Source organism: Pseudophryne corroboree, chromosome 8, assembly GCF_028390025.1.
Source record: "Pseudophryne corroboree isolate aPseCor3 chromosome 8, aPseCor3.hap2, whole genome shotgun sequence".
Taxonomy (NCBI): domain Eukaryota; kingdom Metazoa; phylum Chordata; class Amphibia; order Anura; family Myobatrachidae; genus Pseudophryne; species Pseudophryne corroboree.
The window spans coordinates 266,563,736-266,579,370 of record NC_086451.1 but is presented as its reverse complement, the minus strand read 5'-3'; the positions used below and the strand labels follow the sequence as shown (position 1 = coordinate 266,579,370).

The window sequence follows — 15,635 nt, the reverse complement described above, 5'->3', positions numbered from 1 at the left end:
TGCATCTGAAGATGCGATCCGGACCACTTGTCCAACAGATCCCATTGAAAGGTCCTCGCATGGAACCTGCCGAAGGGAATGGCTTCGTATGACGCCACCATCTTTCCCAGGACTCGCGTGCATTGATGCACCGACACCTGTTTTGGTTTTAAGAGGTCTCTGACCAGAGTCACGAGCTCCTGGGCCTTCTCCTCCGGGAGAAACACCTTCTTCTGGTCTGTGTCCAGAATCATGCCCAGGAAGGGCAGTCTCGTCGTAGGAATCAGCTGCGACTTTGGAATATTCAGAATCCAGCCGTGCTGTTGTAACACCTCCCGAGAGTGTGCTACGCTGATCAGCAACTGCTCTCTGGACCTCGCCTTTATGAGGAGATCGTCCAAGTATGGGATAATTGTAACTCCATCATTTCTGCCATTACCTTGTTAAAATTCTCGGTGCCGTGGACAGACCAAACGGCAACGTCTGGAATTGGTAATGACAGTCCCGTACCACAAAGCTGAGGTACTCCTGATGAGGTGGATAAATGGGAACATGCAGGTAAGCATCTTTTATGTCCAGAGACACCATAAAATCCCCCTCTTCGAGGCTCGCAATGACCGCCCTGAGCGATTCCATCTTGAACTTGAACCTTTTCAGGTAAATGTTCGGGGATTTTAAATTCAATATGGGTCTGACCGAACCGTCCGGTTTCGGAACCACAAACATTGTGGAATAGTAACCCCTTCCCTGTTGAGGGAGGGGAACCTGTACCACCACCTGCTGGAGATATAATTTGTGAATTGCCGCTAACACTACTTCCCTTTCTATGGGGGAAGCTGGCAGGGCCGATTTGAGGTAACGGTTAGGGGGCATCACTTCGAACTCTAGCTTGTATCCTTGAGACACAATCTGTATAGCCCAGGGATCCACCTGTGAGCGAACCCACTGGTGGCTGAAATTTCGGAGACGCGCCCCCACTGCTCCTAGCTCCACCTGTGGAGCCCCAGCGTCATGCGGTGGATTTCGTGGAAGCCGGGGAGGACTTCTGTTCCTGGGAACTAGCTGTATTGTGCAGCTTCTTTCCTCTACCCCTGCCTCTGGCAAGAAAAGACGCACCTCGGACTTTCTTGCCCCTTTGCGATCAAAAGGACTGCATTTGGTAATACGATGCTTTCTTAAGCTGTGAGGGAATATATGGCAAAAAAATTGACTTCCCAGCCGTAGCTGTGGAAACTAGGTCCGAGAGACCGTCCCCAAACAATTCCTCACCCTTATAAGGTAAAACCTCCATGTGCTTTTTTGAGTCGGCATCACCTGTCCATTGCAGAGTCCACAGGACCCTTCTGGCAGAAATTGACATTGCATTTATTCTAGAGCCCAGTAGGCAAATGTCTCTCTGGGCATCCCTCATATATAGGACAGCGTCTTTTATATGCCCCAGGGTCAGTAATAAAGTTACCTTGTCCAAGGTATCAAGTTCCTCAGACAGAGTATCTGTCCATGCTGCTACAGCACTACACATCCAGGCCGACGCAATTGCCGGCCTCAGTAGGGTACCTGAATGTGTATAAACGGACTTCAGGATACCTTCCTGCTTCCTATCCGCAGGATCTTTTAGGGTGGCCGTATCCTGTGACGGCAGGGCCACCTTCTTAGATAAGCGTGTCAAAGCTTTGTCTACCCTAGGGGAGGATTCCCAGCGTAACTTGTCCGTTGGCGGGAAAGGATACGCCATAAGTAACCGTTTGGAAATCTGCACTTCCTATCAGGAGAATCCCAAGCTTTTTCACATAACTCATTTAACTCATGTGAAGGGGGAAAAGTCACTTCTTGCCTTTTTTCCCCAAACATATAAACCCTCTTGTCAGGGACAGGGTTTTCCTCTGAAATGTGCAATACATCCTTTATTGCTATAATCATGTAGCGGATGGCTTTAGCCATTTTAGGCTGCAACTTTGCATCATCACCATCGACACTGGAGTCAGAATCCGTGTCGATATCTGTGTCAACAATCTGGGATAGTGGGCGCTTCTGAGACCCTGACGGCCTCTGCGCTGTAGGATCAGGCATGGGTTAGAGACCCTGACTGTCCCAAGGCTTCAGCTTTATCCAACCTTTTATGCAAGGAGTTTACATTATCATTTAACACCTTCCACATATCCATCCAATCAGGTATCGGCGCCGTCGGCGGAGACACCACATTCATCTGCACCTGCTCTGCTTCCACATAGCCTTCCTCGTCAAACATGTCGACACACGCGTACCGACACACCACACACACAGGGGATGCTCTATTTGAGGACAGAACCCCCACAAGGCCTTTTGGAGAGACAGAGAGAGAGTATGCCAGCACACACCCCAGCGCTATATAACCCAGGAATTACACAGTAACTTAGTGTTTACCCAGTAGCTGCTGTAGTAGTGATTTTGCGCTAAATTTATGTGCCCCCCCCTCTCTTTTTACCCTCTTTCTACCGTGATTCTGCAGGGGAGAGCCTGGGGAGCTTCCTCTCAGCGGAGCTGTGGAGAGAAAATGGCGCTGGTGAGTGCTGAGGAAGAAGCCCCGCCCCCTCAGCGGCAGGCTTCTGTCCCGCGATTTTGTGTAAAATAATGGCGGGGGCTCATGCATATATACAGTGCCCAACTGTATATATGCTCTTTTATGCCAAGAGGTACTCAATTGCTGCCCAGGGCGCCCCCCCTGCGCCCTACAGTGACCGGAGTGTGCGGGTTTAATGTGGGAGCAATGGCGCACAGCTGCAGTGCTGTGCGCTACCTCATATGAAGACAGGAGTCTTCTGCCGCCGATTTTGAAGTCTTCTTGCTTCTCTCGCCGGCTTCTGTCTTCTGGCTCTGCGAGGGGGACGGCGGCGCGGCTCCGGGATCGGACGACCAAGGGTGAGTTCCTGTGTTCGATCCCTCTGGAGCTAATGGTGTCCAGTAGCCTAAGAAGCATGACCTATCCGCAGTTAGTAGGTCTGCTTCTCTCCCCTCAGTCCCACGTAGCAGAGAGTCTGTTGCCAGCAGATCTCTCTGAAAATAAAAAATCCTAACAAAATACTTTCTTATTAGCAAGCTCAGGACAGCTCACTAAAGTACACCCAGCTCTGTCCGGGCACAGATTCTAACTGGGGTCTGGAGGAGGGACATAGAGGGAGGAGCCAGTGCACACCAGTAGTCCTAATTCTTTCTTAGAGTGCCCTGTCTCCTGCGGAGCCCGTCTATTCCCCATGGTCCTTACGGAGTCCCCAGCATCCACTAGGACGTTAGAGAAAGGAAGTATCTGATCCTGTCCTGAAGTTTCAGGGCTTTCTCTGAAGACAGGGACAGTCTTTGTCTGTGTGTGTCCAGTCATGCCCCCAGGTGCACCATGCTCCGAGCAGGGACCAGCGAAGACTTTTTCCAGTTGATGAACCACCAGTGGGCTTGTAGGAATTGGACCGTCAGTTCCAGATGACTGAGGAGAACATCTTGGGAGTTTGCCAGGATCAGCAATTCATCCAGATACGGCAGGATCCTGATTCCCTGATGGCGGAGAAGGGCAGTCATCACGGCCATGACCTTGGTTAAAGATCCGAGAGGCCGTGGCCAGTCCAAATGGCAGAGCCTGGAATTGATAATGTAGGTTGCCAATAGCAAACTGCAGATATTGCTGATGCGATATGGCAATAGGTATATGAAGGTAAGCATCCTGTACGTCCAGGGATACCATATAGTCTTCGGGTTCTATGGCCAGTACAACAGAGCGCAGAGTTTCCATACGGAATATGGACCCTCTCACAAATTTGTTCAATGATTTGAGGTTGAGTATAGGCCGGAAGGACCCATTGGGTTTCGGGACTAGAAACAGGGTTGAATAGTATCCCCTGCCTCTCTGGGACAGAGGTACCGTCACTACCACTCCTGTGTCCAAGAGGGATCGTACAACCAGGTGTAGAGCTTGCGTTTTCAACGGATCTGAAGGAATAATCGTCGTGTAGAACTGGCGAGGGGGGTGTCTCTTGAAAGAGATTGTGTATCCATGAGAGACAACTTCCCACACCCAGGCATCTGAAGTGGTCCTTAACCAGACCTGGGCGAATTGCAGTAGCCGACCTCCCACCCAGGAATCCCTCTGATTATATCAGGGAACGCTCGGTAGCGGTGCCAGAGCGTGGGCGGCACACCTGGGACACAACCATAATCACTCAGGTGAACGATCATCACTCTGGTCATGTGACCATGAATAACCTTTGACCCCACAAATGGTCTGACTATATTTGATTGAACAATGTGCTGATTTTAAGATCTACTGTATGTAGGATTGCCTTTGTATCAATCTAGATTAATTATATATAAACTAAAAGTATGTTTTATGATCTTATTATGGATGGGTAACAATTATTATACACACATCTGACAATCGTCAGCTCGTTAAGGGGGTTTAAATAGGCCCAGTTTGGACATTGAGAACTACTTCTGATGAAGCTAGGTGACCGCACCTAGGGAAACACGTTAAGAACGAGAAACTGCCGCTGCATATCTCCATCTGCATTTATGGACTTTTAAAGAAATCCCCTGACTTCTAAATTGCTAATTGGGACCATATTGCTTACAGCACTATTTGGAAAACCCAGTGGACGTCACACAGACAGCTTGCTGAGAATTCAAAGTGTGCTTGGATAATCATCACCACGGGTAATACCAGCTGAATCATTTGTTGCCCTATTGGTACAGGTTGAGTATCCCTTATCCAAAATGCTTGGGACCAGAGGTATTTTGGATATGGGATTTTTCCGTATTTTGGAATAATTGCATAACATAATGAGATATCATGGTGATGGGACCTAAGTCTAAGCACAGAAGGCATTTATATTTCATATACACCTTATACACACAGCCTGAAGGTAATTTTAGCCAATATTTTTTATAACTTTGTGCATTAAACAAAGTGTGTCTACATTCACACAATTCATTTATGTTTCATATACACCTTATACACACAGCCTGAAGGTCATTTAATACAATATTTTTAATAACTTTGTGTATTAAACAAAGTTTGTGTACATTGAGCCATCAGAAAACAAAGATTTCACTATCTCACTCTCACTTAAAAAAGTCCGTATTTCGGAATATTCCGTATTTCGGAATATTTGGATATGGAATACTCAACCTGTAGTATATGCCATTGGTCTGGGATCCAATTGTGGAACTACTACTTGGTATATAAACTTTTGCTTCTCAGTACTATATCTATAGTTTTAAAACCGTGACCTAACAGGGTCATTTTTTATACTCTATTTATATTGTTGTATGCTGAGTAAATTGTTATTTTTTTTATTAATCCATCCAATCTTGATTATTGGAGACACAACATAGCTGCAGTTCCTTTTTATTTGCATATTCTTTTATTTAGTGGGACTGACAATCCCATTACTGGCAGCTTTAACAGCACATCTGCGCCACCCATCTAATTTTACGAGCTGCCCTATGAGTTTCAGTACATTCGGGTGAACGTTCATTTCTTATTGTCGCAAACAGTGTCAATAAGAAATTCTAATTATCGGGTCTATAACCTGACAGTTGGTAAATATAATACCAAGCATGCCTTGGTGGCTCAGAGTTGCTCCACAGGTTTCCTAACGATCAAGTTAGGTAGGATGTCCATCTTTTTAATACTTATTTATATATTGGCAATCATATTATGCAGCTCTCGGCCTATTTTGGAATAGGTTTCTGTTTTGTTTGGACCGGGGGAGGAAACCCATGCAAACTAATGGAGAACACATAAACTCCACACATAAGGAGTCATGTTGAATCCATGACCCCAGCGCTTTGAAAAAGCAATGCTTACCAATTCACAACTATAATGTCCATAACATCAACTGTGCTTCTAAAAGTATTTTTTCAATAAGAGGGATATGTACTGTATCAAACCTTCTAAAGAGGACAAATGGAGGAATTGCCCATGGCAACCATCAGATTCTAGCCATCATTTATTTACTACAGTCTATAAAATAACAGCTAGAAGATGATTGGTTGCTGTGTGAAATTTCGCCACTTGTCCTCCTAACAAGGTTTGATACATGGCCACTAAAAAGAAAATCTATAGCTATTTTCACAGTGCGAAATCATTGTTTGGATAAATGTTTTCTACATCAAAAATTACATGATTATTCTGTTTGCCATTGGAATAGGGATGGCCATTGAACGCTTGGACTTCATCGATGATGTCATCGTCACTTAGCATCGATAACATGAAACCATTGACTGGCAATCAATGATTTTTCACCCATCGATGAACTTCACTGCTAGTGCTACACAGCAGGCCAATCAGAAAAGGGATGGGACCTAATGTTACATCTGTGGCAGGGTAACATTTGTGCCCCCTAGGTCGGCTACATACAAAAAAAGAAAAGCAGAATAAATTGTTTCTACTACAATAATTCCAACATTTTTAATGTTTCCAAATAAACGCAAAGACTAAAAGCACCACATGTACCTTAAGTAACACAAAAAACCTTGCAATACGCTGTCTTAACTATCTGACCCTATACTATGTAGTTTAAACTTAGAAGCATTTTCTGTACAACAATCGCTGACTGATTAACGATTCCAAGATTTTATTATTATAAAAAGAAAAACTAATGTCATAAAAATTATCATCTAAACGTGCATACACACTTAGCGATATAGTAAACGATATTGTCCATTTTCCCCCTCCTGAGCAATATCGTTTACTATAATGCCCAGTGTGTATGCAGCTGACGACGGATGATGCCTGGCCTGCGGGTCGGTAACAACCCTCGGTGTCAGCCGTATATGCAGCTCAATTTGGAGTCATCGTCCAAAGCTGCATGTACAGCCCGGCCGCAGCATTACGTCCCTGTGAGATATCGCTAGCGGGAGGGGACACACTAAGTGATGTTGCTCACATAGCTCCTCGCCTAGTGTGTACCCACCTTTAGACTTACATATTAATTGTTCCCTGCTAATCATCTACTGACAAAGATAGGTCACGATGGCTCAACAGTTAACAGTGACTGGAAAACCCCATGGACTCTGCTCTTTTAGCAAGTGTAACATACTAGCTAGGCTTACAAAAAATATTCACCATCTATAATTAGGATACCAATGTTTTGGACACTTTATATAACAATGCAGGTCACAATGAGAACAACTTTGTCATTGTGTCATTTGATGCAAGAATTCTCTTCCCACATAGTGAAAACATACTGTACTGAGCTTGCATGGACAAGGAAGTATAATATTTTTATTTTATTATAAGCCATACTGGGCAGCACTTGCAATTCTTGACACTGGTGACTTCCTCAACCATGCCCTCGCTATTGAAATGTTTTGCTTTATTTGTCCATGTGTAAACATGTTCTTTTATGTTAATATAAGCTATGTTTATTCAATTCCCTGTTGCACACAGTGCTGGGTTTAATAACGCCAATTGTATAGCAGTAATAGTCATATTTGGGAGCACACAAAACAAATCTGAGGGTTTTTTTTTTTCTTATTTTATTTGGTGTGGACAATTTCCATATGATACATTCTTAAAACTGCTCAACAACTGACAATGAGCTTAATTTGCCATGTCAGATTGGGGGTAGATTTACTAAAGCTTCTAAAAATGAAAAGTGATTATGTTGCCCAAAGCAACTAATCAGATTCTGTGTATCATTTTTTAGGCTGCAGAAATGATAGTTAGAATCTGATTGGTTGCTATGGGTAACACTTTCTTTTTATTTTTAGAAGCTTTGGTAAATCTACCCCTAGAACTGCTACCTCCAACTCAACAGTGTCATGATGGTAACTGCTTATTTTGCTATAAGCTGCCATTCTTTAACAAGACACGGGGGGGAAATACAATTGATCGCAGTAAAATTTCCTTATCACAATTTTTTGCCCAATGTTTTTATTGAGCAATTCAATGAATGCCCCTTTTTTCTCTGTAAAATATGCCCGCTATCCTGCGAAAAACACAGGATCCAGGAAAAGTTCTCGGATCCATGTGTTTTCGTGATCATCGCCACGAAAAAACTGCACTTATCGCTGATTTTGTTTTTCCTGACCCAAAATCCCAGATAGTTTGCGTTAATTGAATTCCCCCCATAATCTCTTCTCATGTGAAAAAGTCCTGCCTGCTGAACACTCTTGGTACGCAGGAACAAAATCAGTGTCTTCTAAGGTTTAAACTATGTAATATAGTTTTGCAGTTATATGTGCATCGGTGTTCCTGAATGTCATTTTCTGTCTTTCTGTGGGACTCCCGTGATGATGTCATAAGAAATACCCAGAAACTGTAAACACATGTCTGCTTTCTCTGCTGCTCTAGATACATCATCACATTTAGTTAATAACCTTATTAAGGAAACATTGTGGTTGTAAATACACACACATTATTTATAAGCAAACTTTCTCCCAATAAGCATCACAGCACTTAAATATAGGCACACAAAAATGTGGAGCACATACAAATTGTGTACACATAAGGCCACGGTTTTACTTAAACCCATGACCACAGTACAGACATAACATAAGACTTAAATTAAAGAACATTCCAATACAACAAAAATATATAGTGCTATAGTGTTATTAATGAACATTACACTAAAATATGACCAATCTTGAAAGTAAAGTATTTAAGAAACTGTATGTAATAGTAAACGCTGCAGTATGACATATAGAGGCTTTTCTGATTTTAGAGTTCTTAATTGCATGATGTATGCCTGACTTTAGTAAGCATCACATGTCATGAAGATCTGGCATTTCTCTATTGATGTGTACCTGTGTCAGGCCAAAATAATAATGCGTGTGGATATGAATACAGCTTCAGGCCTCCACATAAAAACAGGTCCATCATCATGGTAGTATGATAATGACCACCTACCCACACTGGCAGCCATAAGTTTTAAGTATTAAAATTGTAATTAGATTTTCCTCACAAAATGATTTTCCTACTGTTATGTATTAGGGAGACATTGGGGGACCTAATAGTCAAAGACTCAGCTCACCCCTAACACCCCCTTCCCCCCCTCAATGATCTCCATATAATAAGAGTATTTCTCATCATCATATAATACAGAGAGCATCACAGTAACTGCATTATACTAGAGAGCTTCTAAGTGATTGCCATACACCACAGAGCAACCTAGTGACAACAGAATATAGAGATCACCTTAATAACTACAATGTAATACAAAAAAATTGTTATGACTGTCACAGATTATTACCATCCTTTAAATCATTCACAAAATCAGAGTAATCATAACAAGTCCATTCAACATCAATAACCACTTTATAATCTTTAACGTTACCATCCTCATTAATTAATCCCAATATCATAAATTAATACATTTTCAATAACTTCCTCTTTACCTCACTCAGGCCATCAGTCTCACTATTAAACCATTACTTGCCTCTCTCCTTCTCATCAAACAAACTTTCATAGTAATTAACTACATTATGATTAGTAACCCTAAACCCTCATAATCACCCCAATCTTCATAAATAACCCCATTATTCCCAATAGCATCTCCCTGAATTATACTCCCCCCTCAACCACCGTTTCTATTTCTCCCGCACTCACCAGCTAATGATCTAACTTCCCGTTGCACTTGCTTACACACTGAGGAGCGATTCATTTGTTTAATGGGCGTCCATAATTGCATATCGTCCGTCACGACCCCAGTGCCACAATTAATCAGTTATTTGTTTTTTTTTGTTTTTTTTTAAATACAACGAAATAAACCTACATTTTCAATAAAATCTAGTGCTCCGTCCTTCAACATCAATCCAGAACTCACTACTGCAACACACTCAAAGCAAAATTGCTTGCACTTGGAATGCAGGGCTTGCTGTCCATGGAAATTTACAGTACACTACACTTCTTCCAAACACAGTATGAACAGACTACTAAACCTTACACACCCCATACAAAGTTCCAGCTACATTTTTTAATATATACCTTCTGTGGAGGCACAAAAATGCTCATATAAAAGGTCAAAAGAACATACGTGGTCCTAATGGGATCCGGTCTGAAGGTCGACATGTGCTAGGTCGACAGGTCAAAAGGTCGACATGAGTTTTTCAAAAATTTTTCTTTTTTCATACTTAACGATCCACATGGACTACGATTGGAACGGTAATCTGTGGCGAGCGAAGCGAGGCACCGTGCCCGAAGCGAGGGGACACAGTGCACTAATTGGGGTTCCCGGTCACTGTACGAAGAAAACGACACAAACCCCCCCAAAAAACCTCATGTCGACCTTTTGACCTGTCGACCTATCACATGTCGACATAGAAACCCTGTCGACCTTCCATCCCTGTCGACCTAGTGACTGTCGACCTGAAGTGGTCAACCTAGATACGGTCAATTTGATGATCCACACCCGGTCCGAATATCTAGGTGTGCATTGCCATCACTTACGGTTATACATTTCTATCATTTATTTATTTACTTATTAACAGTTTCTTATATAGCGCAGCATATTCCGTTGCGCTTTACAATTAGAACAACAGTAATAGAACTAAACTGGGTAAAAGGAAACAGACAGAGGTAGGAAGGCCCTGCTCGCAAGCTTACAATCTATAGGGAAATAGGCATTGATACACAAGGATAGATGCTATCTATTGCATAATGGTCCACCAGATTGCTAGGTTCTTAATGGGTTGTATGATATGATCACCCAGCAATGTTGGCCAAGGGTCAGGAGGGTGTGAGAGTAAAGAAAGACAAGATATGTGATGCTATGTGTACTGTACAGAGAGGATGTAATTAGATAGGGAAGCACTGAAGGTTCTGTGGGTGGGTCTGGAATTTGGTAGGCTTGTCTGAAGAGGTGAGTTTTCAGGGAAAGTTTAAAGGTTTGGAGACTAGAGGTGAGTCTTATTGTGCGTGGGAGGGCATTCCACAGCGTGGGTGAAGCCTGGATAAAGTCCTGTAATTTTGAGTGTGAACAAGTAATACGTGTGGATGAGAGACGCAGAATAGATCTTGTGCAGAGCGAAGAGGTCGGGTAGGGAGATATTTTGAGTTGAGTGAAGAGATGTATGTTGGTGCAGTTTGGTAATAGCCTTGTATGTAAGTAAAAGTATTTTAGATTTAATACGGTAGAATATCATGAGCTGTGGTTGTTTAATAATTTCTATAGAAATAATTTTGCACTTAAAGTGGAATGGATTAAATTAGAGCATTTTGTTAAGCATGCATCTCTCACAGGCAGGCTTCCCTCAGAATGCACAGTGCTGGCCCAGGAACCAGCATACCGCAGTTTTAACACTGTGGATGTAGAGCCTGACTGTCCACTGTCAGAGATGAGAGATGATAGCGGGGCTTGAGGAACCTGGTCACTAGAAGGTACAGAATATAAAAGCTTTGAATAAAAGGCACTATATAAGAAAGCAAATATCAGAAGATGTAGTGACAGGTGCTCTTTGAGCCATTACTTTTTGGAAGAAAATCTTCCTACATGCTGGAGTTCAGCTAATCTCAACTCTACAAACTTTCCCCCTGGGAATCAGTGGCTTGTCATGTAACAGATTACCTGATGGGTATTATTTATAGTTCAGTATTTCTGATGGAGATCTGTGAACAACAGAGAAAATAAAAAGCTTTTTCCTGGTTCATTTATATGAAAATGTTTCCTGTTACTGTGAACATGGTTCTGCAACAAGTCACCAGGCATTGCCCAACCATACAGCTGGAATAGTTTCACGAAGCAGATCACACACACAATATATATTTCGTACATGGAAGTTTCCTACAGTATCCTGCTACAGGCAGCAGAAACCGTATTACTAATAAGCAATGTTACTCTCGCCACAACTACAGGAGACCAGTAGGCACCAAAATAAAAGTAGCAGCGTAAACAGCATCGCTTCCTATACGAACCAAGGAATAACACATGTACGAGGCATCACTACTCATACAGAAAAAGATTCCCCTTGGCAGGGCTGCCGCGCACAAGTGTGTATACATTACCTGTAACCGGCTGCTGAGCACGGAGGGCGCCGGGCACAGGGATGACAGCTCCGATGTGGTGCTGAGCACTGCAGCTAGGACAGTGCCTGCCGGGGCTGACATCACTCAGTGTACATTCCCTCACCCTGCCCCGCCTACCTCTGACGCGGCCTGGGAAATTCAGCTACAGCACTCACTGCGCACGCATACACTCGTGACCTGCTGCTCGGTGCTGACAGCCCACATAGCACTACCCAGAGTTACACACACACGCACCATTGTAACGGCGCGGCAACATCTCCCAACCCCCCGTGGCCCTATCTTGCCCCGGACTCATGGATTTTTGTATTCAGGCCTACGGGCCTGACATAAATATCCTTATGTCTAATTAAATTGATAAGTATCCTTATGTCTAATTGAATTGACCCCACGGAAATGTAAGATTATAATCTGTATAGAGGAGGGCAATTATACACCATGCTGGGGTTTTTCCCCTTCTGACAGAAACAGTTTTTACTAAAATTATAAATAGCCCATGCAGTGCCATCTCTTGTCACCCATTCTGCTCCCTCTCCTCCCTCCTCTTCCCTAGTACTTCACTCGGGGCGGAGTTTCGTGGAATGACACAATTGCACCACTGCATCTTTCCGCAAAACTCCGACCCCCCCCCCCCCCCACAAACGGAATACCCCTGGCAACGAGCATGACACCCAGCACATGAAACCCCTGGCAACGAGCAAGACACCCAGCGCATGAAACCCCTGGCAACGAGCATGACACCCAGCGCATGAAACTTCTAGCAAAGAGTATGACATTCAGCACTTGAAACCCCTGCTAAGAGCATGACACCCAGCGCGTGAAACCCCTGGCAACGAGCATGATACCCAGCGCATGAAAACCCTGGCAACGAGCATGACATCCAGCGCGTGAAACCCCTGCCAATTTGCATTACACCTAGCACGTGAAACCCCTGGCAATGAGCATGACACCCAGAGCATGAAACCCCTGGCAACAAGCATTACCACCCAGCGCATAAAACCCCTGGCAACGAGTATGACACCCAGCGCATGAAACCCCTGGCAACAAGCATGACACCCAGCGCATTCAATTTATGGTAATTTAAAGTAATTAGAAGCTTTACTGTAGGGCATAATGTATTGCAGTGTGTGGCATAACATGGTGCAAGGGGCATTACTGTACAGTGCTTCATATGGTGGAAATTATTTTTTTCCTGTGGTGGCCAAGGTCTGTTGTTGCACGGTCAAAAACTGTGGTGTATGGTAGTCTTTTCCTGTGAGGCCATGCCCATTTTTTAGTGAGACCACACCCCCTCAGCAGCAGCAGACCCGGACCTCTGCCTGTTTGTTGGCCCTTGATACCCGCCGGGCCCTAGGCAAACACCTATGTTGCATAGCAATAAATCCGCCACTAGTGATAGCTGTTGAAAAACAGGTTTACATTCTAACATAGTAACGTGTGGCAGTAACTTTATTACACATTAACGTATTGTTAGAGGTTTCTAAATTATCCCTGATTACATCAGGTTCCTGGCATAAATCCACAAATTGAAAGAGTTAACACTGGCACCTATACGTTTCTCACATATCTCTATAACAATAGAATATACAAAATGATCACAGAGCAGTTCAGGGGCTTTACACAGTGTCACATCATAGCAAGATTCAAATACTACCTGTGGTGAGTCACATGATTCAATATAAACAGCAGGAACAACCTTTTAAGAAACATATTGGTATACAGGTTGAGTATCCCTTATCCAAAATGCTTGAGACCAGAAGTACTTTGGATATCGGATTTTTCCGTATTTTGGAATAATTGCATACCATAAGGAGATATCATGGCGATGGGACCCAAGTCTAAGCACAGAATGCATTTCTGTTTCATATACACCTTATATACACAGCCTGAAGGTAATTTAATACCATATTTTTAATAACTTTGTCTATTAAACAAAGTTTGTGTACATTGAGCCATCAGAAAACAAAGGTTTCACTATCTCATTCTCACTCAAAATATTCGTATTTCGGAATATTCCGTATTTCGGAATATTTGGATATGGGATACTCAACCTGTACTAATCGTCCAGACTTGTGGGAATATTCTCAGACACTCCTACCTCTCTCACAGTAATAGTCTCTTCATAATTACATCCTCTTTAAAATCAGCCACCGCCAGCTGCAAATCCTGTTTTTTATTCCTTCTATTTTCTTTAAGTCTACCTGTGCATATATCATAATTGTACATCTTGTTATTTACCTGTTTTCTTGGTAACCTAACCATGGAAATAATAGGATTTTAATACCTACCGGTAAATCCTTTTCTCCTAGTCCGTAGAGGATGCTGGGGACTCCAAAAGGACCATGGGGTATAGACGGGATCCGCAGGAGACATGGGCACACTATAAGACTTTTACTGGGTGTGAACTGGCTCCTCCCTCTATGCCCCTCCTTTAGACCTCAGTTATAGGAACTGTGCCCAGGGGAGACGGACATTTCGAGGAAAAGGATTTTTGTTAACTAATACCCCTTTCACACCGCAGCTATAACACAGTAAATTGCCGTTTTTTAAGCCTTCCAAAACGGTTCTAGCTGCGGTGTGAAAGGGCCACTTTGAATTTACTGGTTACAGATTACTGGTATTTTAGAACGGTTAAAAAGCAGGGTCCTACACGGTTCAGACCCGTTTCATTGTTCAATGTGAAAGGCTCTGAAACTGTATTTCCAAACCAAAGAAGGTATAGGCTGTCTCCATGCGTGATGTCACCAGGCAGAAGCAGGAAATAAACTGGAGGAGACGCATAAGAGTGAAGAAGCATTTTTTTTATACAGAATACAGTTTAAAATGGCAAATTGGAGTGATGAGGAGGTTAGGGAGCTGCTTAGGATAAGAGGGGATGAACAAATTGCTAGACAAATCACTGGGACAGTGAAGGATGCAGTAATCTACAAAAACATGGTAAAGATGCAAAGCTGCTGGGTTCCATCGTGCGACTAGCCAAATTATTAATAATTAATTAATAATTATTAATAATGTGTGGGCCAGAAAAGTCCATTTAAAATGACAACCACTGTTTTCTATGGGAGAAACGGGTTCAGTATGAAAGGTACCAAAGGAGTAATGAAACGTTAATATACCAGTTACAACATGCGATGTGAAGGGGGTTTAACTGCTCAGACCCATTTTAAGAACCATTTAAAGAACCGTTTCAAAAGCAGGGTTTGCAATGTGAAAGCAGCATAAAGGTGAGATACATACCAGCTCACACCACAAACACACCGTACAACTGGATTAGCAGGAATACCAGATAACAGTATGAACGAAAAAACAGCAACAGGCTGAACAGAACCGATACACAACCGTCGTGTAACCGCAAACAACAACCAACAATACAACTGCAAGTAACAGTACGCACTGGGATGGGCGTCCAGCATCCTCTACGGACTAGGAGAAAAGGATTTACCGGTAGGTATTAAAATCCTATTTTCTCTTATGTCCTAGAGGATGCTAGGGACTCCAAAAGGACCATGGGGTCTATACCAAAGCTCCAGACCGGACGGGAGAGTGCGGACGACTCTGCAGCACCGATTGAGCAAACATGAGGTCCTCATCAGCCAGGGTATCAAACTTGTAGAACTTCTCAAAAGTGTTTGAACCCGACCACGTAGCTGCCCGGCAAAGTTGAAGT

The 15,635-nt window shown here is 43.2% G+C and overlaps 1 protein-coding gene and 1 long non-coding RNA gene across 4 annotated transcripts in view; one reads left to right on the top strand and one right to left on the bottom strand.

Moving 5' to 3' along the window:
* Positions 1-15,635, bottom strand: part of ZC3H12B (zinc finger CCCH-type containing 12B) — a 323,692-nt gene that overhangs the window by 53,088 nt on the left and 254,969 nt on the right. The window contains exon 1 of one of the 3 annotated variants that reach the window (XM_063937220.1): positions 11,951-12,110. The exons of the other annotated variants lie outside the window; for them this stretch is intronic. The gene's annotated coding sequence lies outside the window, so the exon portion shown is untranslated. Of the gene's footprint in view, positions 1-11,950; positions 12,111-15,635 lie in introns of those variants that run through there. 3 annotated transcript variants of the gene reach the window in all.
* LOC134948935 (uncharacterized) overlaps positions 12,191-15,635 on the top strand; it is a 60,414-nt gene continuing 56,969 nt past the window's right edge. The window contains exon 1 of the long non-coding RNA XR_010183064.1: positions 12,191-13,043. This is a non-coding gene — a long non-coding RNA (uncharacterized LOC134948935). The remainder of the gene's footprint in view (positions 13,044-15,635) is intronic.